This window comes from Eretmochelys imbricata, chromosome 11 (genome assembly GCF_965152235.1).
Source record: "Eretmochelys imbricata isolate rEreImb1 chromosome 11, rEreImb1.hap1, whole genome shotgun sequence".
Classification (NCBI taxonomy): Eukaryota; Metazoa; Chordata; order Testudines; family Cheloniidae; genus Eretmochelys; species Eretmochelys imbricata.
Window position 1 is genome coordinate 66,566,591 of NC_135582.1, and position 24,729 is coordinate 66,591,319.

Genomic DNA, 24,729 nt, shown 5'->3' on the forward strand with positions numbered 1-24,729 from the left:
GTTTACAATCTAATATGGGACTAGTGATCTGAAAGCCAAGTCATGAGGCCTGCAAGTAAGGATTAGTCACTTGAACAATAACCTGCAGGGTCAGGCATTTATATGTAATCTAGGTATAATTTATATGAAAGACAATGTAACAAAGAGACTAATGATTTAAAAAAAAATATCCCGGAGCATTTCCAATAGCACAGAAAAATAAAAGCTGAAAAATGTGTTACATGCAAGCGTTTTGAAACCCATCAGACAGTGTAACTCTGGCAGGAGTGTTTTGCACAAGCACATGGGAAGAGAGAGCCCAGAACTACCACAGAGGACGTGTCTGCTTCAGAGGCATGTGACAGTCGAGACATGCTTGTTTGATCTCTTGGGAAGAAAGCTTATGGCTATGAAATGCTCACACACAGCACTCCCTCTCAAGTGGCTTCTGTCCAGTGGTGCTTATACTCATCAGAAGGAGATACTGAGAGAGAAAAGGAAAACAAGGAAATCTCTTTAGAAATGTGCTAACACTAGGGGGAGGGAGAAATATCATTACCACATTAAATATTCTTTAACGGTGACCCCTTCAAGTTATTCCAAGTAGAGCCGATCAGAAATTTTTTCCCCTTGCAAAAAATTCCCCCCAAAAATAAATGTTTTCACAGAAAGTTTCAGCAGAATTTTTCCAGCTGAAAACTGAAAAGTTTTTGCTTTTCAGGGTTTTGTTTTTCCAGTGGAATATACAGACAGAGAGAAAAATCAGATACTTTCTGCAAATATTTTCGAGTCAAAAATCCAATTTTCCGTTGAAAAAAATGTCAGTGGAAAGAATCACGGGAGGGTGATACTGCAGGATGGTGACTGTAGAAAAAAACTTGTCTCTCTGATATCCTGGGACCAACATGGCTACAACACTGCAAACATCTTAGTGTGACACACAGAAGGGAAAGGAAGAAGACTATGCCACAGGGACTGACTTTCCCATTGGGTGGGAGAGGAAGAATATAAAAAACACAGTAATTGTCCCTCTAACTGCAATAGAAACTCACTTTCTCTAATAGGGCTTAGGAACCTCCCTCTCCCAAGGCTCCATTTCTGTTGTTACTGAAGTCAATGGGAGGTTTGCCATTGACTTCAACAGAGGCATAATGAAGCTTACTTCAGCTCTCCTCCTCAGAGGCAGGGGTGTTTTCCTTAGCCATGATTGGGTTCAAGCTTTAAGCAAAGATTGTGGGTGGGTTAAGTTCATTAATATTCCTTTGTGCTGACTCACCCACCCTTAGTGACCAGAGGAATGAAATAAACTGAAATGATCATTTTATCTTACAAGTCAATGGAGCTCTAAATTACCTTTAAATCTGAGGTCTACTCTCCTCTTCCGACTGTACACAGACTTCTAATGGCATATGCTGGGGATGGATTGAAACTGTACTGTAGCTTGATTTTCAGTTTAGGATAGGAGCATTCGTATTTGCACCTTAATACCGCAAGAGCTCAGAACTTCTCTATCACTTGTTCTTCTAAAGGCCTACTCGATGCAATACAGGGAAAGAATGTATACTAACAACCTCCGTGAAACGCCTTCCTAGGGAAGGAGTGAGAATGTTTGCACTGAAGCCCTCTGCATGGCAGCTAGTGCATGCTGGTTATAAAGGTAAAGAAACTCAGGCCTTATCCATAATGTATGGTATTTCTTAAGATCTACCAGTTTGTACAGCCTTTCTGCAGAAGAACTTGACTCATTTTCCTTGCACTAGCCTTTTCCCAGTAGCCGAGCTGCAGATTGGCTTGATGCCCCTAAAGGGAGTCCAGTCAGGAAAGCAGGGACAACAAAGGAGGGATTCTGAAGATAGAATATAGCTGTGATTTTTATATACCTGATATTTATATGTCATAATGGAAGGCCCGTTATAAAAGCGCATAGGATGAACATAAATTCTATACAGAGGGCCAGCACAAGACTGATGGCACTGCTTAAATCCCATTGCAGGGATTAATTGGTGCACCAGGGTTTTTAATGGCCCTATATACAGGGGTGAATTTCACCCACAGAGAGACACAGAGCAGAGAGATACTTGGTGGTCTAGGCTGGTACAGATTAAACAGTGGTATAGTGGTAAAAAAAACAAAGTGGGAAAACTAACCTAAACTTCATATTCCCCAAATGAGAAGTGGGTAAACTATTTCCCCCCACACTCACTCTCACAATATCCAGAAAGGGGGATGCACACACAATGATATATATAGATATATACTATATAATCTATACACACACACACAGTATATATATATAAGATTACACACAGAGCAGTTGAGGTGGAACAATCTAGGAATCAATCCTGCAAGCACCAATCCAACAAAACATTTAAGCTTGGGTTTAACTTTAACCAGGTGAGTGGACCCATAGACTTCAATATTTAAAATTAAGCCCATGAGTAAGAGCTTGCCTGGAAAGGATCTGGAGTCCTCAATGTCTTATACGATTGAATCCCTATTCCATAAATGAAGATATCACACAAAGTCCAACCTAAATCTGTTTCTTTATTCTGTAATGTTCCTTTCTTTTGCTATCGAAGAAAATTAGATTTTTTTTTAAGTGCTGAAATCAATCAGTTGGCTGTTTGTTTTGGCTCCCACTAAGGGTAAGCACAAGTAATTGTTGCTATGCGTGTTTCACTGACTATCTTTTAGAAGTATTTATCTAGGAAAAGTTTACACAACTTATGGAAAATTATTTTGCAAAAATAAAAAAAGTCATCTCTGCAGCTCCTAAAACTCATGTCTGTATTTTCAGCTCTTCTCTCCTCCTCACCCCCAAAGCATCCACTTCACATAAATCTCCTGTACAGAACAGCCAAAGGACATATACTAAACTTATGTTTGGTTTGGGAAATTCAAATTTCAAACAAACGGTCTCTCCTGAGATTGCTTTTGTTTGTTTGTTTGGAAATTAAATAAGCAGCAAAGCTTCAGTTTACATTTTGCTCCATGCCATTTATGTTTGAAAGTAGAAACAAACCTTTTGCTGCAAGTTTAAATAAAAGAGAAGCAAGAAAAATGAAATTCAGTCTCTGGGCACCACATACGATTAAAATGTTGGATAGAGCATTGCTGTGATGTGATCTCATATGTGATCTTATTGCTTTGAACAAGATGCAATTATAGAAGATAATCTGCAATGTGGCTTTTTGTTGTGCTTTTATTTTGCTTTTCCACTCTGCCAGGATAAAAGTACAGACAAAGAGAGCCACTGGAAAGACTACGGATTAACACAACAGGTAACATACGAACACCGGCCCAAAAAAACTGATTTTTTTTTTGAGAAATCTTGAAATATTTTGAATCAGCATTTTCTCAATGAAATGTCACTTCAAATCAACATTTTATCAACAAAACACTGTTTCAAAACATTTGAAATATGAAATGTAAATGGTCTTTTCAAAAATTATAACCCCCTGTGCAAAGAGGCTGTACTTAAACATGTGCCTAACTTTAAGCGAGTGAGTCGTTCCCTTGAACTTGTGCTTAAGCACATCTACTCATATGCTTAGGCACTTGCCAATAACAAAGTGCCTTGCTGAATTGGAGACTGAAAGAGTAAGTGGTTTGTTTGAGAGAAACCAGCATGTGGTGGTGTAATTAAAAACTGTCTCATAATGAACATGCACAAGAGTGCAGAGCTAAGGTTGCACGGGCAACTTTAATTTCTGCACTTCCTAACTTTTTAGTGCTTGACATTGCAACCTTCAAGTTATTTTACTGTGGTATTTTAATGGGGTATTTTGTATTATATATCCTCCTCACACTCAATAAACAAGGGGATCAATAAAAATCAAATTGATTTATTCAGTATCACAACATTCATCGTATTATTCAACGCATATAATTGACCTGCTCCATTAAAAATCCACACATTACTTGGGGATCCATTTTACAGTGTTAATTCATGTAATTCATATTCATTCATTCAATAAATGTTAGTTCTTTTAGAATTACAAAGGTCTTTCCTTCCAATGCAGGAATGCTGGTAAAGTATAATAGGGAAATCCACCTTCCTTAAACAAAGCTTTCTGTCTTGACTTTCCAGACCAAAAGTAGGAAGGATACTTAATCTACAATTATCAGGCTCACCTGCTAGGTGGAAAGAGATTCAATTATTCTGGAATGTCACTTCAAGATATATATACATATATATTTAAAATACCTACCTCCAGAAAGTAGGTAAATAAATTTTGGTTAGAGAGTAAGTGTCTCCCGCCCAAGCCACTGAAACAAAATGAGTCATCCATTTAGATCTGGTCACAGGAGAGATGGAGTTAGGTTGTAGCAATATGCATTGGCATTTTGCTGGAACACAATATTCTGAATAAGACAGCAGCAGGAAAGAACCATTTCTTGGACTGTTTCCATTTAATAAAATTTGAATATTGTTTGTTTTCAGGAATCCTTCAGTCAAATACCTCCTGAGTTATTCAAATTTCTTGGGGCCTTGGGCTTTTCATGCAGCCATGGTACTGCCAGCACTTTGTTAATCCCATGCATTTCATTAATAATTTTCCTTTATGTAAAAAAAAAAAAAAAAAGCTGATAAAATTCCTTAATAAATTTTGTTCTTTCCGGTAGGAAAGATTTTTCTGGTAAGCAAAATATTGGCTATTCTAAGCTTTGAAAGAAGGAATATTCTGATCTGCTCTTAGAAAATAGGTATGAAATATTCCACAGAAATGTTTACAATACTGATTACGCAGGTTTGGTGCAATGATTGGATAATGCCAACAGCATAACAATAAATAAATGCTAAATGTGACTTTTCCTGTAGTAAAATGAAGCACACAGACGATAGAGTACAACGCCATCCCACCAAGCAAGTCAGGATTGTGAACGGGTAAATTCTGTTTCCACTAAGGCTACAGCTACACTTCGCTCTGGAGGTGTCAATTCCAGCTCCGTAGACGTACCCGCAACGAGCTCCAATGAACCCAACCTACTGAAACGGTAAGTATAGCACCAGCGGTATGGGCAGTGGGAGGAGCTAGGCTTTCAAGGACATATCTAGCGTCTCAAAGGGGACCATACCTGGGGCAGTTCACCCCTCCTGCGATTTGCACCTGTGTGGCCACCCGTCTATTTTTAGGGCGCTAGCTTGAGGAGAGCGTAGGTATATCTCCTCGAGTTGGAACTTACTCCTTCCAGCTCTAGTAAAGGTGTAGCCTAAGAGTGAAATTTTCAAAATCACTCTGTTCCCACTGAATCCCACCATGAAAATCCAGCTCCTATTATTTGGGGGTTCCCATTCGTGCTTGATAATTGGACACACCGTAGATACGGCTAGAGACATCCGAAGTAGACAGGGAAGACTAGAGAACATTGTATGAAAAAGTCCACTGAGATGGCACCAGAGGTGAAAGTAAGCCAGTACGGGCTGGTACGGCGTACCGGTAAGAAAGTGACCGAAGCATTCAGTACAAATGGTTAAAATAGGCTAGGTTTAACTGTAGTAATAACAAAAAATCACATTTATTGCTTGAATTAAATATATTTTACGTTCTCTAGAAACAAAATGCTCCCCTTCAGTTTTTAGTTTTTACTTTCTTGTGAGGTGGAAGACGTTCACATGATTCTAAACGTTAGCTTTTGAGTGCCATTGTGGTAACCACTTGCTTTGTATGGATCAAGTCTGTTGTGTCGGGCGTGCAATTTACAGTAGAAAGTACCTGCTGTGACTGTCCCCTCCGTTGGAACAATGTAATTAAATGTAGTTGATTGCAGAATCACACACTGCATAATTCAGCCTTCGCTAAGAGGGAACGACTCACCGGAGTGGAGATGTTGCTGGAAGGGGCCCAGTGTTGGGAAATCCATGAAGGCAGAATGGATTGCAGCAAACAGCCCCCTCTGCAAGCAAATCGACCACCCCTAAGCGCAGTTGGAGAGAGAATCAGAGTTGACCTCAGAGATTAGCGGAGCTGAAAGGTGGCAGGTCTAAGGAGCACAATGTGAGCAGGACCTAGGAGTGTGACTGAACAGAAACCCCTTGCTCCCCACCCGGTTCGCTCTTGGGCTGGTTCTCCTGCAGGCTGCCTCCTCTCCAGCGTGCAGATCCACACGCGCTGGCCTTTGGGGGATGAAGCAGCTTGGGGCACGAGTGTTGTGCGCACACTGCAGGACGGAGGGGTGGCTTTGTGCTCCGTGCCCAGGGTGCTGCGCTCTGCTTCCAGCCCTTGGGTTCATTCATTATTCAGCCAGCTGCAGGATGGAGAGATCACATGGCTGCAGCCGGGGACAACCAGAGCCAGGGAGCCTCCTGTGCCCGGGCTCTTTGGGGGAGTCTCTGCAGCAGTCCTTGTTTTTTCACACCTCCTTTTAATCCCACCATTGCATTATCACCTTTTTATCCGGTGCAGGTGGAAAGGCCAGAAATACCCGCATCAGATGCTCTACAGGAATTCGCAAAAAGAAAAGGAGTACTTGCGGCACCTTAGAGACTAACAAATTTATTTGAGCATAAGCTTTCGTGAGCTACAGCTCACTGGAGCTGTAGCTCACGAAAGCTTATGCTCAAATAAATTTGTTAGTCTCTAAGGTGCCGCAAGTACTCCTTTTCTTTCTGTGGACACAGACAAACATGGCTGCTACTCTACAGGAATTGATACCCTCCCCTAAGACCGTGCATGATCCCTCAGTATAGACAGACACTTTTGACCCGATGACATTGAAGTCCATGTTCATTCCCAGACATAGATATCCTCTATGGCAATGCAGTGCATTCCTTCTGTATGTGATTGACAGGAGAAGTTCACTGATGATTTGTCGGTTTAAATAGCATATAATCAGAGCAATAAATTCAATTTATAATTGGATCATTACTTACTCTGAGAGCTGTCTTAGAAGCAGATTAAAACAAAAGATCCTAACATTTACCAGGAAATGAATATCCAATAAGTATGTGTAGCGGGGTGGTTACCGGCTCCTGCCCTGTGGGGCTTAAAAGCCAGCCCTGGGAGAGAGCCAGGGCTGAGGGCAAGAGAAGCTAGGCTGACTGGGGAAATGACCGCAGCTGGGCCATGCCCCAATCAGGCTGCAGCTAGGCCTATAAAGGGGCTGCTAGGCTGAAGCTTAGCCAGAGTCTCTCTCTGTGTTCAGAGAGGGAAGGGCCTGGCTGTAGGGACCTGAGGGGGATACCTAGATTGGAGCAGGGCTGAGGGGGAAAGGCCAGGGGAGCTCCAGCCTGGAAACCCCCAGGCTGCGAGGCCTAGATTAGGGCCTATTAGGTTCTGGGGTCGCAAGGGGGCAGCCCACAGGTAGACAGAGGCAGCAGGTCCAAACCCCTTCGCCTGTGATGAGTGGCTGATACATTGCAGTCTGCCAAGGGAGTGGGGCCAAGTGAGGATTGACAGTAGCCAAGACTGAGTTGAAGTGGGGATAGTGGGTGGGGGTTTCCCCTGGGTGGGGAGATCCCGAGACTGAGGGGTTGCTGCCAGACGGGCAGCACCCCAGACAAAAGGGCACCGGGTCTGGGCACGGGGCCAGTGACAGGCGGATCACCAGACGGCAGATGGCACTCCGGAGGCTGGTGAGCTAATTCCCAAGGACGACCAGCAGGAGGCGCCGCCGGGTGAGTCCGGCTCTATTACAGTATAGTGCAAAGGGATGTTAGCCGGATGGTAACTCCCGCACTATCATATCCATCAATGACATCCGGAACATGATAAAAGCTTGTTCTAAAATAAGGCACATCCAACCGATCTGCGGCAGTTTGTGATCTATTCTGTTTCGATGCAACCACATTGTTGAGCATTTGCCATTGTGCTTTTGTGCAACACATTTAGCACTCCAACTACTATGCTCACGCACCCTTGTGTTCCCTCCCTGACATTATACTGCTGTTGAGCAGGAAGCAAGCATACTAAACAAAATGTTTAAAATTACAGACTTTTGCTATTGCCTTTCTGATTATCCATCCCACAACACAATAAAATCCAGCTGATGCAGAACTCCACTGGCACTGCTGAACCATGCTGCGGAGAGATTCATTTAGCTCCACAGAAACACCTCCAAAATCTCATTTATTGGATTGTGCTGACAATCACAATAATTCCAATGCCAATGTCAAAATGAGAGGGGGAGAAAAGTAACCTGATTAAAGAAGTGACTAACAAGGAAGGCTCTCTACATACACTCAAAAAAGCTTACAGTTTACATTAGGCAATTTCTTTCCTTCTCTGCCTCTGCAAGTGGATATCCTCCCTTACAGACAGCCCCCCAACCTGAAGCAAATACCAGCAACCACACACCACACAACAAAAACACTAACCCAGGAACCTATCCTTGCAACAAAGCCCAATGCCAACTCTGTCCACACATTTATTCAAATGACACCATCATAGGACCTAATCACATTAGCCACGCCAGCAGGGGCTTGTTCACCTGCACATCTACCAATGTGATCTATGCCATCATGTGCCAGCAATGCCCCTCTGCCATGTACATTGGCCAAACTGGACAGTCTCCACGTAAAAGAGATTAATTAATTAATTAATTAGCTGCTTACTCCACTTTTTCATGTTCTCTGTATGTATATATATCTTTTTACTATATGTTCCATTCTATGCCTCTGATGAAATGGGCTGTAGTCCACGAAAGCTTATGCTCAAATAAATTTGTTAGTCTCTAAGGTGCCACAAGTACTCCTGTTCTTTTTTCTTGAAAGTAAGAGGCAGTCACTTAGATGCAGTACAGATCCCCTTGACTTCAATGGGGGCAGGGTTAGGCCAACGCTGGGCGCTCTTGGTGTAGAACTCCTTTGTATTTCTGTTATAGCTTTAGATAGGTTTCTTTTCACTTGTTTATTAACACCAAAGAATCTGTAGCTTTCCACACTGGGACTGGCCCAGCTCTTGGAGATCATTTAGCCTCAATTCAGCAAAGCACCTACGCACATGTTCAACTTTGAGGTTTGTACTTGTTTTCACCGAGATACGAGTATCTGGTTAAGGGCTTTGCTGAACAGGGATGGACATTAGGCTGTACTTAAATGCTTTGCTGAATTGGGAACTTACTTATATGGGGTCTGGAAAAGCATAAGAGAAATAATATGGAAAAGGGCATTAAAGTGTCTCCCTCTCAAAGTGTTTCCCTTGATTTTGCTGAGTTTTGTCCATCATTTTTAATTGTGCTGGAGGGAGAGCACAAGTTTTACCTAGTCCTCATTAACATAAATTGGGTAATTACCACAGGCATATAGACAACATTGCATGCCCAAAGTCACTGCCATTATCGTCAGTGGCCTGGAAAATATGACTAAGCCAAGTGGAACTGCCTGCTTCTATCCCAGGAAGTAAAAGAACCACACACAAGATACTGCAGGAGAGCCTGCTATTCTCTGGGCTATTCTTACATTGCTCATGTGTGCTTCAGACTGCCTGTTTTTCATCTATGTACTTGAATCTTTGTAGCTGATTATGCCATAACCTCTTCACTGTTGACACCTCTGTATTATAAATAGTCCATATTTAAAAACATTTGCTGAGAGAATGTGAAAGTAACATAGGGTTGCCAACTTCGTAATATTTAAAAACCAGACACTCCAGCAGGAGGGCTGGAATCTCTCCTTCCCCCCCACTTCCCACCAAGACCCTGCCCCCCGAGGCCTGGTTCCTGCCCTGTCCCTTCCCGCTGAGGCCCTGCCCCCCATTCCCCCTCCATTGCTCACTGCTTTTCCCCTTTTCCGCCCTCCCCCTCACATGGGTTGGAAGGGACTTGCCTGCAGAGCCGGGGCTGGGAGATGCAACTGCCCGATGCAGGTAAGAGGTGGCCCTGGCCGAGTAGGGGCAGGAGCAGGTGATGACCCCGTGCCTCCCTACGCCGTCAGTAACTGGACTTCAGGAGTCCGGTCAGTAGATCTGACCGGACATCATCAGGTCCCCCTTTCAACCTGACTTTCCAGTCAAAAATCAGACATCTGACCACGCTAAGGTTACACCATTAAATACTTAAAGTCAGGAAATGCTAAAATCGAGGCTGTACACACAACTGTTGCCCTTTCTTCTTCTGCACATACATTGTGATACCATCTTTAATTACATTATCACACTATTCTTCAACCATTACGCTATAACATTTTTTTTTCTACAAACAGGTCAAATATTACCTCACAACCGACAGTGCTGCTCAGGTAAATGATTCAGAAAGTATTTCCTAGCCATATATAGCATTGTTTTCATCTGTAAGCCTCAAGGCACTGGGCAAAGGTGAATAAGCATGGAATATCCTCAGTATACTGAGAACATAATTAAGCACATACATTTGAAGCAATTTTTCTTACAGGCACTGTTGTCTAGCAGCTAAGATAAATGTGTCACATCAGAGATCTGAGATCTATTCTTAGTTCTCCCAGAAATGATCTATGTGACTGCACTAGCCATTCAGCATTGCATTTTAAAGAGTACTCAAGTTCTGCTGAGGAAGTTTAGTGAAAGACCAGTAACTTCAGTGGGAGTATAGTTAGACAACACTGAGTACCTTGGAAAAATTTCCTCCTAAATCTTTCTTTGACATTGTTACATGATCTGTAAAATGGGAGTCATGATATTTGCCTATTACATGCTATTTGGTGTGAGTCTTCATTAAGTGAGGGCTATTCGCTGCAGATCACTAAGGTCAGGAATTTAAAGACATGGAAGCAAAACTTAGGTCCCTCTGGGCTCCCAGGCCTGTGTACATTCACCTAGGTTAAGCAACAGAGCTGAAGGAGGAGAAAAGTCTTACTAGATCCCCTGCCAAATCCAGAAAGGGATTCCAGTCACTTTGCAGTAATTTAGGGAACCATGGTGCTTAGTCTGTAGCTAAGTTGGATGCACACGCATGCATAGTGCCTCCATCCTTAGCTGCATACTGTGAGATTCTCAATGCAGATAATTGCATTAAATCAAAACCAGTTTTGCCAGGTTTGTTCAACAGGTTCATAATTCTTCACTAACCTTTCCTTTAGTGAAATGCTGCCACATACGCCTAAAAACTCCCAGAATCCCTCACAAGTAATATCAAGAAACAAAAGTGAACATGACTGAGTAGATTAAGTTTCTGAGGCATGACTTTTTGTTCTAGCTGTATACGGTTGTTTTTAATCACATATGTGCTTGCTAGGTAAGATATGAACAACCATTTATAAATTGTAACGGTAACCAAAAGAAAGAAATAAGTAGATAAAACATTATGAAAGGGAAAAAAACAATGAAAAGGCACACAAGATGAGATATAACGTTTAACAGCAATTTGTTAAAGAATTGTTTGGAACCCATGCTAAAGTAGAACAAAAAGTGTTCCTTTACGTCTGGAAATCTGGGGCTCAGTGGCATTTGTAAGACAAGACATTGACAATAAGTTGGTATTTGTTAATGACTGGATGACACAAGCTATGCAGCTTAGCTGCAGAAATTGTAATATGGGATTAACAAGGGAGAGAGAGTCTATATAAGCCCTGTGGGTCGTAGGATCAGTGAGTGGGCAGGCCTGGTACCCCAGAACTGGTATGTTAGTCTTTTCTGTTTGAGCTGTTTCATCTAAGAAGTCTAGTCTGTGATTAATAAACCAAATTTAATCTTCATCAATTAATTCAAGAAGGATGTTGATAAATTGGAGAGGGGTCAGATAAGAACCACGAGAATGACTGAAAGATTAGAAAACATCCCTTACAGCGCTAGGCTCAAGGAATTCAATCTGTTGAGCTTAACAAGAGAAGGTTAAGCAGTTGACTTGATTATGGTCTACAGATACCTACATGGGGAACAAATATTTAATAATGGGCTCTTCAGTCTAGCAGAGAAAGGTGAAACACAATCCAATGACTGGAAATTGAAGGTAGACAAATTCAGAATGGAAATAAGGGGTTAATTTTTAAAGGCAAGAGTAGTTAAGCATTAGAATAATTTACCAAGTGTCGTGGTGGAGTCTCCATTAGTATCAATTTTTAAATCAAGAAGGATTTTTTTTCTAAAAATCTGCTCTAGGAATGATTTGGGGGAAGTTCTGTGGACTGTGCTACACAAGAGGCCAGATGAGACAATCACAATGGTCCATTTTGCCCTTTGAATCTATCACTCTATGAATGTCTCAAAGAATAAATAATCAGAAGAACCCATTATTTACAACAAGGACTATATGATTGCTGGTGATGTCAATTTTGTGCTCCTAAAGACCCATATAAAACTACAAGTAGAAAATATTTACATAATAAAGTCCAATCCTGCAAATGGTCTGAATGTAGCACTCCCACTGAAGTCAATGATAGTTTGCATGAAGTACCTCCAAAACAGCAATTGTGTTCAAAAATTGGATGCTAGAGGGACAATTCTCTACTCCCACAAGGAGTAAATAATTACACAAAGCCCTTGATTTGAGAACATTAAGTGGGCCTAGTGCTGACAGGAGTGAATTTCATCTGCATCTGAAGATAAAGTAGTTCCTTAGTCAAAACAGATTTGACATCTCATTGCCTGTTTCCTTTGCTTCTTTCCTGTCAACTCCAAATTAACACCTTCTTCTGTTTTTCTCAGCACCAAGTCATAAACAATGGATGCTATAATTCAGGTAATTATAACTAAATAAATATTACAAGTAGGAAAAATGATTTTCCAAGTCACCTCTGCATAAAAATGCTTTGTGATGAGGAATCAGAGTAACAGCCGTGTTAGTCTGTATTCGCAAAAAGAAAAGGAGTAGTTTCCACGGTATGCATCTGATGAAGTGAGCTGTAGCTCACGAAAGCTCATGCTCAAATAAATTGGTTAGTCTCTAAGGTGCCACAAGGACTCCTTTTCTTTTTGTGATGAGGAAGGAGCTCTTCATCAGGGACAAAGCAGCCTCTGCACTAGTCCTTTTGTGTCCAAATGATCAATAACTGTCTTTGCAAATTAAATAAAACAGGATAGCTCTAACCACCCTTTAATGTAAAGATAACAGTGAATCACAGAGGCTAACGTGACTCAGACTCTCACCTTCATGTTCTATGGTGCAGTAACCACTGAAGCTGCATAGACTAGGACACAGAGCCATTGTGCTAATCAAGCCCCATAGACCTTATGGAACCCTTTGATGCAAAAGCAGTTTTCATTTTGTAACTCCAACACCCTTTAAAGGAACAGTTCTTTTTCAAAATCACCATCTCACACATAGAGTGACTCAGAGCTGGAGGCTTTCATTTTCCATCTCTTTTTTCCTTTAAATGATTCTGTTTGGAATTCCTTTCCTTTGGGGTGGGAGGGGGACATGAAAGAAAGGAGATGGAGTGCAATGAGTTTTTGGGAGGCTTGTCTGCTATTTCCTCCCCCAACCTGCTTTCTTGGGTGAGCAGGAGGGAATAAAGAAGCAGCATTTAGCTAAAGTGGTTGACTGTATCACAGGGGTTTGGGCATGGGAAGATAAGTCCTTCATTTGCAAAGGAAAGTACCTCTTCCTTATGAAAGACTCAGTCACACTGAGCTATTACCAGCAGGAGAGTGAGTTTTTGTGTGGGGGGGGGGTGAGAAGACCTGGATTTGTGCTGGAAATGGCCCACCTTGATTATCATGCACATTGTAAGGAGAGTGGTCACTTTGGATAAGCTATTACCAGCAGGAGAGTGAGTTTGTGTGTGTAGTTTTTGGAAAAAAAAGGGGGGGAGGGTGAGAAAACCTGGATTTGTGCTGGAAATCGCCCACCTTGATTATCATACACATTGTAAAGAGAGTGGTCACTTTGGATGGGCTATTACCAGCAGGAGAGTGAGTTTGTGTGTGTGTGGGGGGGGGGCGGAGGGTGAGAAAACCTGGATTTGTGCTGGAAATGGCCCAACTTGATTATCATACACATTGTAAGGAGAGTGATCACTTTAGATAAGCTATTACCAGCAGGAGAGTGGGGTGGGAGGAGGTATTGTTTCATGGTCTCTGTGTATATAATGTCTTCTGCAGTTTCCACAGTATGCATCCGATGAAGCGAGCTGTAGCTCACGAAAGCTTATGCTCAAATAAATTGGTTAGTCTCTAAGGTGCCACAAGTACTCCTTTTCTTCTTACTGGGAACAGACTGTCCGCACAATCACAGAGCCAGATCACTCAGCTTGTTCAGTTGCCATACCTAGATAGAAGCTTAAATTGAAGCAATTGGATTTTTGTAGCATGTAATTACGGCACGTAAACAGAAGAGTAAATTAGTTGAGTAAACAGAAAAACCTTGCAAGACTTTGAAATTTAATATTAAAAAATGATGTCCCTGGAAAGTTACCTACAGCACAGCTCTCCACAGTATATTTGCATTAGGCTTCTAAACACTTTTGCTTCTTCCAAAAATAAAGCTATTTTCCTTTCGTTTCATAGGGGTATCTATTTTTCATGGGTTTTTTTTCAATTTATTCGTAGGAAATGCCCAAACTGAATTTTGGAGTCCAGATTAAGGCCCAATCCTGCCAATCCATTAGGATGGACCTCTGTGCCCCTTTTAAGATCAGGACCTAACACAAGAGTGATAAGACATTTACAATTTAAGGACCAAATCCTCCTTGTCTTATTCACGTTAAGTAGAGTCCCATTGCCTTCTGTGGGACTGCTTGCCTGAAGGTGGTGAGCTGAATTTGGCCCTATATGTTATAAACCAATGTTGTGATATGTTGATTTATAGCATATTATTCAAGCTCTAGACTTCTGTGTGTTGCAGAGTCATAAGCAAGGTATGGGCCCGAGGAAAGAGGACAAAACTGGAATTCAAGTTGTGTGTGGTGGCAGTGTTCATTTGTCTCCAGTCGGCAGCTGTTTTCTTTAATAAATGCTTCCCTGTTAAGGCAGACTCTAATACCATGACACCTAGCATGCTCTGAAACATGCCATTAGAGATGGATGTGCAGGTTTGCGGTACCCCATTAAAGGAATCACTCAGACCATCTAGATTTGCCAAAATACCAACATCACTGCCATGCTGATCACAAAGAAGAAATCATATATGTATCTCGCAGCAGTGACAGGAGTTATTTTCAACATAATTCTGTAATAATGTGATAGCATTGATCATTGCTAGATACCATATTTCCAGTTAGCCTGTCTTGGAACAGCTAGTCAACCCTCTCACATACATAAGGTTTCCCTGGAATTCCACTGGCATAAGGCCAAACCTTAATGGAACTGATAATACAATTATTTTAATAACACTTTTAATTGAAAGTTCCCTAAAGCACGTTTGAGAGTATTTTTAAAGTTTTGCCTAGGCATTCAGCTGCAGAAAGCCCATTGGCTTTAAATAGTTAAAACCCATCACACAAATTCATCCCTTATTTTAAGCTTATATATATATATATTAGTTGCTCACATTCTGTATCTAGGTTACTAAATTGGCACTTGCATACCAAAGTGATAGGTGCCTTATAAATACCTAAGATAGATTGATAGGTGTTAAAATGGGTTGGTTTATTTACATTCTATACCAAAAAGTTTTATTAAGTTTAGAGTCAAACTCAATGGATTAGTTTGTATATTCTGAATAATCAGAGTATTTATAGCTTGATTTTCAACAGGTCAGGTGGGCAACTCCTGCCTGGTCTTCTAGGGTGAGGAAGAGGGAAATAATCACACATGACATAGGCTAGTCACATCATTTAGGGCCTGATCCAACAAAATCAGTACAAAGATTCCCACTGAATTCAGTGGCCTGTGGATGAGGCCTTCAATGCATTCATGTACCATGGTGATGGATACAGTCTAAGAACCTGAATAGAGCTTAAGAATCTCATAAGAATTTAGTCTTATAGCTGGAGGACTAAAGGGAGAAACATCCAGGTTTATATGTTAAGCCTTCTCCTTTACTCTCTTCCTCTGCTGAATCTGAGCCACAAACAGATTGTCTCTTTTGCATAATTGGATGGGGGATTTTTGGCTAGAATCTCAACCAATGGGTACTATAGCATAGAGCAGCTCTGTGTACAACACTAAAAAAATCAATTATTCTTGTTACCTCTTCATCAGGTCTTTTGTCTTTGTTTAGTGGATTTGGAAGAGATTGGGCCCTTTGAGTTGTTCAGCAGCATGACTGGCTTTCTCTGGCTGGCAGGCAGTACCTGAACGTAATGTTATTCTACATAATGCATTCTTTTAACAGGCAGAGTAGGACAGCAGAGTAGTAGAAAGGTTGAAGCATGTTCCTTTAATTTAGTTTTGGTTGATGAAACAGAAAAACCTGCCTGATACTGCAGGAGTGGATTCAGTCCTTAAAGCATCTTGTCTCTTCTGCAATATTGAGATGATCTTTTACATGATGTTAGGGAAACTCAGAGTTGGATTCAGATTTGAAATAGCTGCAATTAAAAATCTATGCATGTACATTCTTTTAATTTTCCTCATGGAAAGAGTGTGGTAAGAATGCCCCATTTTTATATCAGAGAAGATTTCTGATGTTATTGTTAACAGAAATATATCCACAGTCAGCAATGCAAACAGTCTCAGAATATTCCTATTGGACTCTTGCAGATGCAATCAGCCCAAGTCTCTAGGATTGACAGCGAGGACTATACCCCTGATTCACTGCACTTGAAACTTATTTTTGTAAACTAAATGATTAAGCCTAAAATTGGCCTCTTTTCCTCCCTCCCAATTATTTTAGGAATCAAAAAGTACAGAAAGCAAACATGCATGAAGTGCAAGTCAATTCAGATTTTGATCATTGACCTCAACAAGGGTTGAGGGTTTCACAAGCATATTCAGGGCTGATTTGGGCCTGAAGTCTGTATTTTGACATGCAGCTGAATGGTTAAGTCTTTGATGGTTAAGTCTGGTTCCTCTTTTGATGATTCACATAAAATGTTCACTTTTCTGTGGTTTTTGATTGAGTTCTGCAACTTTTTTTCAGCTGTTTCAGCTCTTTAATATAGTCCATCTCCAAGGACAATGAAGCAGACATGGGGATGAGTGAAGATCTTCAAAGAAAAGGGAGCTGAAACACACGGGACTGGACTCTGAGCAATACACACGCATGCCTGGGCCAAATACCAGCTGGTCGAGATGATACATCAAATTAAGAGTTCATACACTATTCCTGTTAGCTCTGGTGTTTATAGGGCATCGAGAGAGCTGACAGTGGAAGGGTGGATGGATCCCCATACTTGTCACCCACTATAAAGCCACCAGAGGTTCCTCTACAGAAAAACAAAAATCTTTCTTAGAGCAGCCTCATTTATTGGCTTATATATTAACATAGATATATACACAGTGGCCAGATGCCCACCAAGCATCACCCAGCTGCCTAGTCAAACTAAGAACGGACAGAAACAAGATTGATTTCCAAGGAATGCCCACACAGAATCTTCAGGCTTCTAGAGAAATGGATAGTGGTTCTCCTGGCAGCAACCTTCTCCTAAAAACTATCCCTCTCCTTCAACACCTTAATTAGTAATGAAGTGCACCTGTCAATCAATCAGGCCTCAGTGCGTCTCAGGTTCTCTTTCTCAACTCCTGTGAGCTGAAAGGGGAAATTTCGAGGGTCACTAATGAGCTGGAGGGAGCTCCTATGAGCCCTTGTGAATGGACTTCCACTTTTGGTCTCTAGCTTTCAGTCTCTAGTACTTTCCATTGCAGAGCTTGCCATGATACAAGCTAATGCAAACCAACCAATAGCCTTAAAGAGAAACACACTGCCCAGCTTCATTTGTACAGAAGAAGGCTGGGGGAAAGGGGTAAATCTGTGGATTCCTCCCTCCCCGTTAGCTCCGCCACAACACACACTTTATGGAAAATGAGTCAATTCAGTTTGGGGTGTACTCCCAAAAATCATCTGGCTGGCCCTGCCCAAAATCTTATGGCCAGAGCTAAGAGAAATCTTTCCTCATGCCCTGGGAATGGTTGGCCATGAGAGAGGGTTACAGGCAGAACACAAAGGCTCTCTTTCCTTTTCTCTTTCACTTCATTATTTCAAACCCACCTAACTGAACTTGTAACTGCTAGTAGGGACTGAACTGGGCAGTGGTAGCTTAAAGCAAGAGCTGCTACAGCTTTTGCTAAAGAGCTAGGCTCCATAACCAGACCTAGAACCTCTGTGGATCAGGGACACACAATACACACTGACCAATGGGTTATATAATGATAACCAAAATAAGGTACTAAAAGTATGTTACATAGTCTTCACTCATTTGGAATAAACAATGGAGAAGATTTTGGAGAAAGACGCAGCGGCTGGAAGAGACAAAAATTGTTAAAACTTTTTTGCGCGTTGTTGCATATCACTCAGGGTGAATGAGAACAACCTGTCAGTCTGGCTTGGTGGACCTCAAGCTGCGGAAAAGGAAACTGCCACTCACCTTTAAAACCACACCAAAATTAAAGGTTTTGAAAGATGACAGGCTCAAGTTTAGTAAGACAAGATCTAGTTTTGCTACCTGTCCTCATGTAGAGTAACACTTTGACCTACCCATGGAGAAAGGTACTACTTGATATAAGTAAGGATATTAGAATCTCCATCATTCATCTGCATCATGCAAACTTTTCTAAAATCCCAGCTATCCCTTCTGACCTGACAAATGGAAGGCAAAAAGGAATGCAGAAATGATACCAAATTAAACCAAGAACAGAAGATGGCTATAGTTAGGTGTGAATCAACACAAATTTCAGGACCAGAGACCCAAATCAGACTTTGCTGCCACACCCCTTCAGGGAGCTCCTAGTAAACATCGCTCAGCAAGGGCAGGGCAACTGTTTCAAAACAGACATTACTGAGGTTCAATTCCCCACTTCCCCCCTTTCTGGCAGGCACCATTTTTGTTTTTACTATTTATTTAATTTAATTTCTTAGAAAAGCTAGGTCAGAAGCCATCTGATGACTTTGTCAATGCAAAGGGCCAATGTTGTGGAACAGACAATCTAATGACATAGTGTTTAGTGTTCCCTAAAGCGGGAGACAGATGAAGAGAAACGGTGAACCGGCAACCTTAGCATAATTAAGACAAGCCTGAGTGCTTGCCGTAGTGCCATTACATTAATCTCACATCAGTGGCACCTGGCTAAAATTTATGAGATATGTAAAAAGGGCCTGTCTGACTGACCTTGATAAGACAGCGTTATTTATCTTATGAGGGAACAGGTAGGGATGTTGGATAGGAAGGGGTAGACAAGGAATGAGATGGGAAGCCATTGGTCTAAGATATGCTTACATCTGAAATTTTAAAAGGAACATTCCTTGATCTTGATGATGCTCCATAAAGTACAACGGTACAGCCACTGTGCATGGCCTCTATAATCAATCAGTACCAGTGTATGTCCAGAATACAAGGAGAGTTTATGCAGATATAGGGATCAAATCTTCAGAACAATCAGAGCCTTCTGAAAATGGAAATTCTACGGAGGCAGATTCTCAGCCAGTGTGTCATAGCTACACTGACTTCCAGGGAAGCTACGACAATTTATACCATCCGAGGACCTTCCTTTAAGTGATCAAAGTTCTCCTACTCAAAAGGATCAGTTGATTAAAAATTATCTTATATGGGAACAGTAACATTTACAGTTTAAAATTTAAAAAATGATTTCACTTTCCCAGTGTAATCAGGTGTCACAGACAATGCAACTTCAGGAGGAGTACTTTTCTTCCATCCAAAGATCTGAAAGCACTTTATAAATATTAATAAATAGGGCAAATCCTGAGAGTCCCCGAGCACCCGAAACTCTCAGTAACTTGAGTGGTAGGCACTATCAGTTCTCAGGAGTTGGCCCGAGATCTCTATGCACCTCTCATTAGAGAGCAGTATTATCTCCATTCTACAGATGGGAAAACTAAGGCACAGCAACATTAAATGACTTGCCCAAAGTCACAGAGGCTGTTTGTGGCAGACCTGGGAATTGATCCAAAGCTGATTTCAAGTTCTGTGTTTTGCCTGCTAGATCATATCTCCCTCCATCTTACAAAACATTATTGTGCTTTACAAAAAAATAATTGGGAACAAAACAACATCAATCTTATGTGCCCTAGCAGAATTGGAGCCAATGACACAAACAGAAGCCCTGGAAGCTCTGAGCAGTCTGCGACCCGTTTTGCTGGTGTAACTTCTGCCACATCAGCTATATTGGTCCCAAAGCACACTCTTCACACTGCTGACCGACAAGGCTATGCCGGCAAAAGCCTGTTGTACAAACTTGGCCTGAGATGGCCAATGCCTCCTTTGAAGATAGTGCCCGATAAAACCCCTTAAAGAATACAGTAGCCCAGCCAAGCCTACACTTAACCCCAACTGCCAGATAGATAGATAGATATAGATATCAAAGGCACAAAATGCTGCTGTTGAAGAGAATGGAATGATTTGGTTTTCCCAGCACAGAGGCTTGTGTATAGCAGCTGTTTTTGAGGTGCTTTTTTAATTATTAAAATGTGGCTAAGTATAAGGCTGACAGAGAGGCTTTTCAAAAGAAAAGCTCCCCCTAGTGTCCCCTTTGTCACATACATAGCTTCAAAAAAACCCAACCTTCTGTGTTTACATTGTGATATGGCATCAAGAAATAAATTTTGCCACAGTTTTTCCAGGCAAATGTGATGAGACGTATATTTGAGATTTGGTTCTTTCATACTCTCTCTAGGATATTTAGGAATTCATTTAAAATTTATGTATACACACACACACACACACACACTATTTGGTGGCATTCCAGACTCGAAATCTGCCTCTCTTTTAGAATCACAAAATAAATGGATCTCTGGGAGCTAAACAAATTTTGGATAGTGGCGCGCTTGCTCTCCGTCCACGTGTTAAAAGATCTTCTGTGTCAATGCAAACAGCAGCCTCCGTAAGGTAGTGTTTTAAAGACAGGCTCCGAAGGCCAAATATTGCAAACACCGTATTCTTTCTTTGGTGGGTAAGCCTTCATATTTCAAGCTGGGCTCTTTAAAGAAAGCCTTACTGACTAGGTGTTCATAAATAATAAACAAGTAAGAAATATAACAAGGTGTAGAAGTTGTTCTTTAGTTTCAGTGTGAAACGTTTAGGAGATTTTGCACTGTATGCGTTTTTTCGTTGTGTCATCATACAGAACCACGCTCTACAGCAAATATCGTTTCAGGACAGCAAGACCTCTAATTGATGATATTTACCAAAAAAAAAAGTCTGAGCGGTGTAACTCAGGTTTATGGATGTTATTGAATTCCTCTTAGAAACAGCCATTTTAAAATTGTAGGCTTTTTAAAAAGCAAAGAAACAAAAAACTCCAAACCCCTCAAACCACCAATATTTTGCTTCATGATTTTCCCCACAGAAAAAAAAACTGGAACTATTTGGGGTTACTAACATTTAATTGCTATGAAAATGTCAACATGCATTTTGGATTGCCTGTTTATATTCCGGAGGTAGGTCTAAGTGCAACAAGGAACTCATTTGTCTGAGGCTCAGATAGGAGCGAAGTAGGGTAAAGGGTGTGAGATTTTTAGAATCCTTTAGTAAATCAGGGGCTTGGGAACAGTTACAAAGGAGGTGGCTTTATATGCTAGGGCATCTGCAAAATTTATGCTATACTACTAGCATTATCCATTTTTATAATCTATTATTATTACAGTGGAAGATTTATCAGATCTATCAGTTCCCCTTCTGTAAGGACTTTCTTCTTTCTTGCTGTGCTTTTTCCTGTTGGAATTTCTTCAGCGATGTATGATCCTGTGACCTGAGTGATGCTGGTAACTCCCATACTTTACCCTGGTCTACACTAGGAGTTGAGGTCGAATTTAGCAGCATGAGATCGATTTAACCCTGCATCCGTCCACATGACTTTTTTCGACTTAAAGGGCTCTTAAAATCGATTTCCTTACTCCACCCCCGACAAGGGGATTAGCGCTGAAATCGACCTTGCTGGGTCGAATTTGGGGTATTGTGGATGCAATTAGATGGTATTGGCCTCCGGGAGCTATCCCAGAGTGCTCCATTGTGACCGCTCTGGACAGCACTCTCAACTCAGATGCACTGGCCAGGTAGACAGGAAAAGGCCGGCGAACTTTTGAATTTCAATTTCCTGTTTGGCCAGTGTGGCAAGCTGCAGGTGAGTGCAGAGCTCATCAGCAGAGGTGACCATGATGGAGTCCCAGAATCGCAAAAGATCTCCAGCATGGACCGAACGGGAGGTACGGGATCTGATTGCTGTATGGGGAGAGGAATCCATGCTATCAGAACTCCGTTCCAGTTTTCGAAATGCCAAAACATTTGTCAAAATCTCCCAGGGCATGAAGGACAGAGGCCATAACAGGGACCCGAAGCAGTGCCGCGTGAAACTTAAGGAGCTGAGGCAAGGCTACCAGAAAACCAGAGAGGCGAACGGCCGCTCCAGGTCAGAGCTCCAAACATGCCACTTCTATGATGAGCTGCATGCCATTTTAGGGGGTTCAGCCACCACTACCTCAGCCGTGTTGTTTGACTCCTTCAATTGAGATGGAGGCAACATGGAAGCAGGTTTTGGGGACAAGAAAGATGATGATGATAAAGTTGTAGATAGTTCACAGCAAGCAAGCGGAGAAACCGGTTTTCCCAACAGCCAGGAACAGTTTCTCACCCTGGACCTGGAGCCAGTATCCCCCAAACCAACCCAAGGCTGCCTCCCAGACTCACCAGGTGGAGAAGGGACCTCTGGTGAGTGTACCTTTTAAAATACTATACATGGTTTAAAAGCAAGCATGTTTAATGATTAATTTGCCCTGGCATTTGCGGCTCTCCTGGATGTACTCCCAAAGCCTTTGCAAAAGGTTTCTGGGGATGGCAGCCTTATTCCGTCCACCATGGTAGGACACTATACCACACCAGGCCAGGAGCACGTACTCGGGAATCATTGTAGAACAAAGCATTGCAGTGTATGTTTGCTGGCATTCAAACAACATCCGTTCTTTATCTCTCTGTGTTATCCTCAGGAGAGTGATATCATTCATGGTCACCTGGTCAAAATAGGGTGCTTTTCTTAAGGGGACATTCAGAGGTGTCTGTTCCTGCTGGGCTATTTGCCTGTGGCTGAACAGAAATGTTCCCTGCTGTTAGCCATGGGGAGGGGGGAGGGGCTAGCTGCGGAGAGGGTGAAGGCAAAATGCGACCTTGGAACGAAAGCACATGTGCTCTGTATGTAATGTTAACAGCATTGTTAACTGTGAAAGAGCATACCCATTGTTCCATAAAATGTGTCTTTTTAAATACCACTGTCCATTTTTTTTTCTCAGCTGCATGCGTTTCAAGGATCACAGGATCTTCTCCTTCCCAGAGGCTAGTGAAGATTAGAAGGCGAAAAAAACACACGCGTGATGAAATGTTCTCTGAGCTCATGCTGTCCTCCCACACTGACAGAGCACAGACGAATGCGTGGAGGCAGACAATGTCAGAGTGCAGGAAAGCACAAAATGACCGGGAGGAGAGGTGACGGGCTGAGGAGAGTAAGTGGCGTGCTGAAGAGAGGGCTGAAGCTGAAAGGTGGCGGCAGCGTGATGAGAGGAGGCAGGATTCAATGCTGAGGCTGCTGGAGGATCCAGCTAATACGGTCCAGCGTATGGTTGAGCTGCAGGAAAGGCAGCAGGAGCACAGACCGCCGCTACAGCCCCTGTGTAACCAACCGCCCTCCTCCCCAAGTTCCATAGCCTCCGCACCCAGACGCCCAAGAACGTGGTGGGGGGGGCCTCCGGCCACCCAGTCACTCCACCCCAGAGGATTGCCCAAACAACAGAAGGCTGGCATTCAATAAGTTTTAAAGTTTTAAACTTTTAAAGTGTTGTGTGGCCTTGTCCTTCCCTCCTCCACCACCCCTCCTGGTGCTTCTCTCCTCCACCACCCCTCCAGGGCTACACTGGTAGTCATCCCCCTATTTGTGTGATGAATAAATAAAGAATGCATGAATGTGAAGCAACAATGACTTTATTACCTCTGCAAGCAGTGATTGAAGGGAGGAGGGGAGTGTGGTTAGCTTACAGGAAAGTAGAGTGAACCAAGGTGCGGGGGGATTTCATCAAGGAGAAACAAACAGAACTTTCACACCGTAGCCTGCCAGTCACGAAACTGGTTTTCAACGCTTCTCTTCAGCGCACCACACCCTCCTGTGCTCTTCTAACCGCCCTGGTGTCTGGCTGTGCGTAACCAGCAGCCAGGCGATTTGGCTCAACCTCCCACCCCGCCATAAATGTCTCCCCCCTTACTCTCACAGATATTGTGGAGCGCACAGCAAGCAGTAATAACAGTGGGAATATTGGTTTCACTGAGGTCTAACCGAGTCAGTAAACTGCACCAGCGCTCTTTTAAACATCCAAATGCACATTCTACCACCATTCTGCACTTGCTCAGCCTGTAGTTGAACAGCTCCTGACTACTGTCCAGGCTGCCTGTGTATGGCTTCATGAGCCATGGCGTTAAGGGGTAGGCTGGGTCCCCAAGGATAACTATTGGCATTTCAACATCCCCAACAGTTATTTTCTGGTCTGGGAATAAAGTCCCTTCCTGCAGCTTTTGAAACAGACCAGAGTTCCTGAAGATGCGAGCATCATGTACCTTTCCCGGCCATCCCAGGTTGATGTTGGTGAAACGTCCCTTGTGATCCACCAGAGCTTGCAGCACTATTGAAAAGTACCCCTTGCAGTTTATGTACTCGGCGGCTTGGTGCTCCGGTGCCAAGATAGGGATATAGGTTCCGTCTATGGCCCCACCACAGTTAGGGAATCCCATGGCAGCAAAGCCATCCACTATGACCTGCACATTTCCCAGGGTCACTACCCTTGATATCAGCAGATCTTTGATTGCGTGGG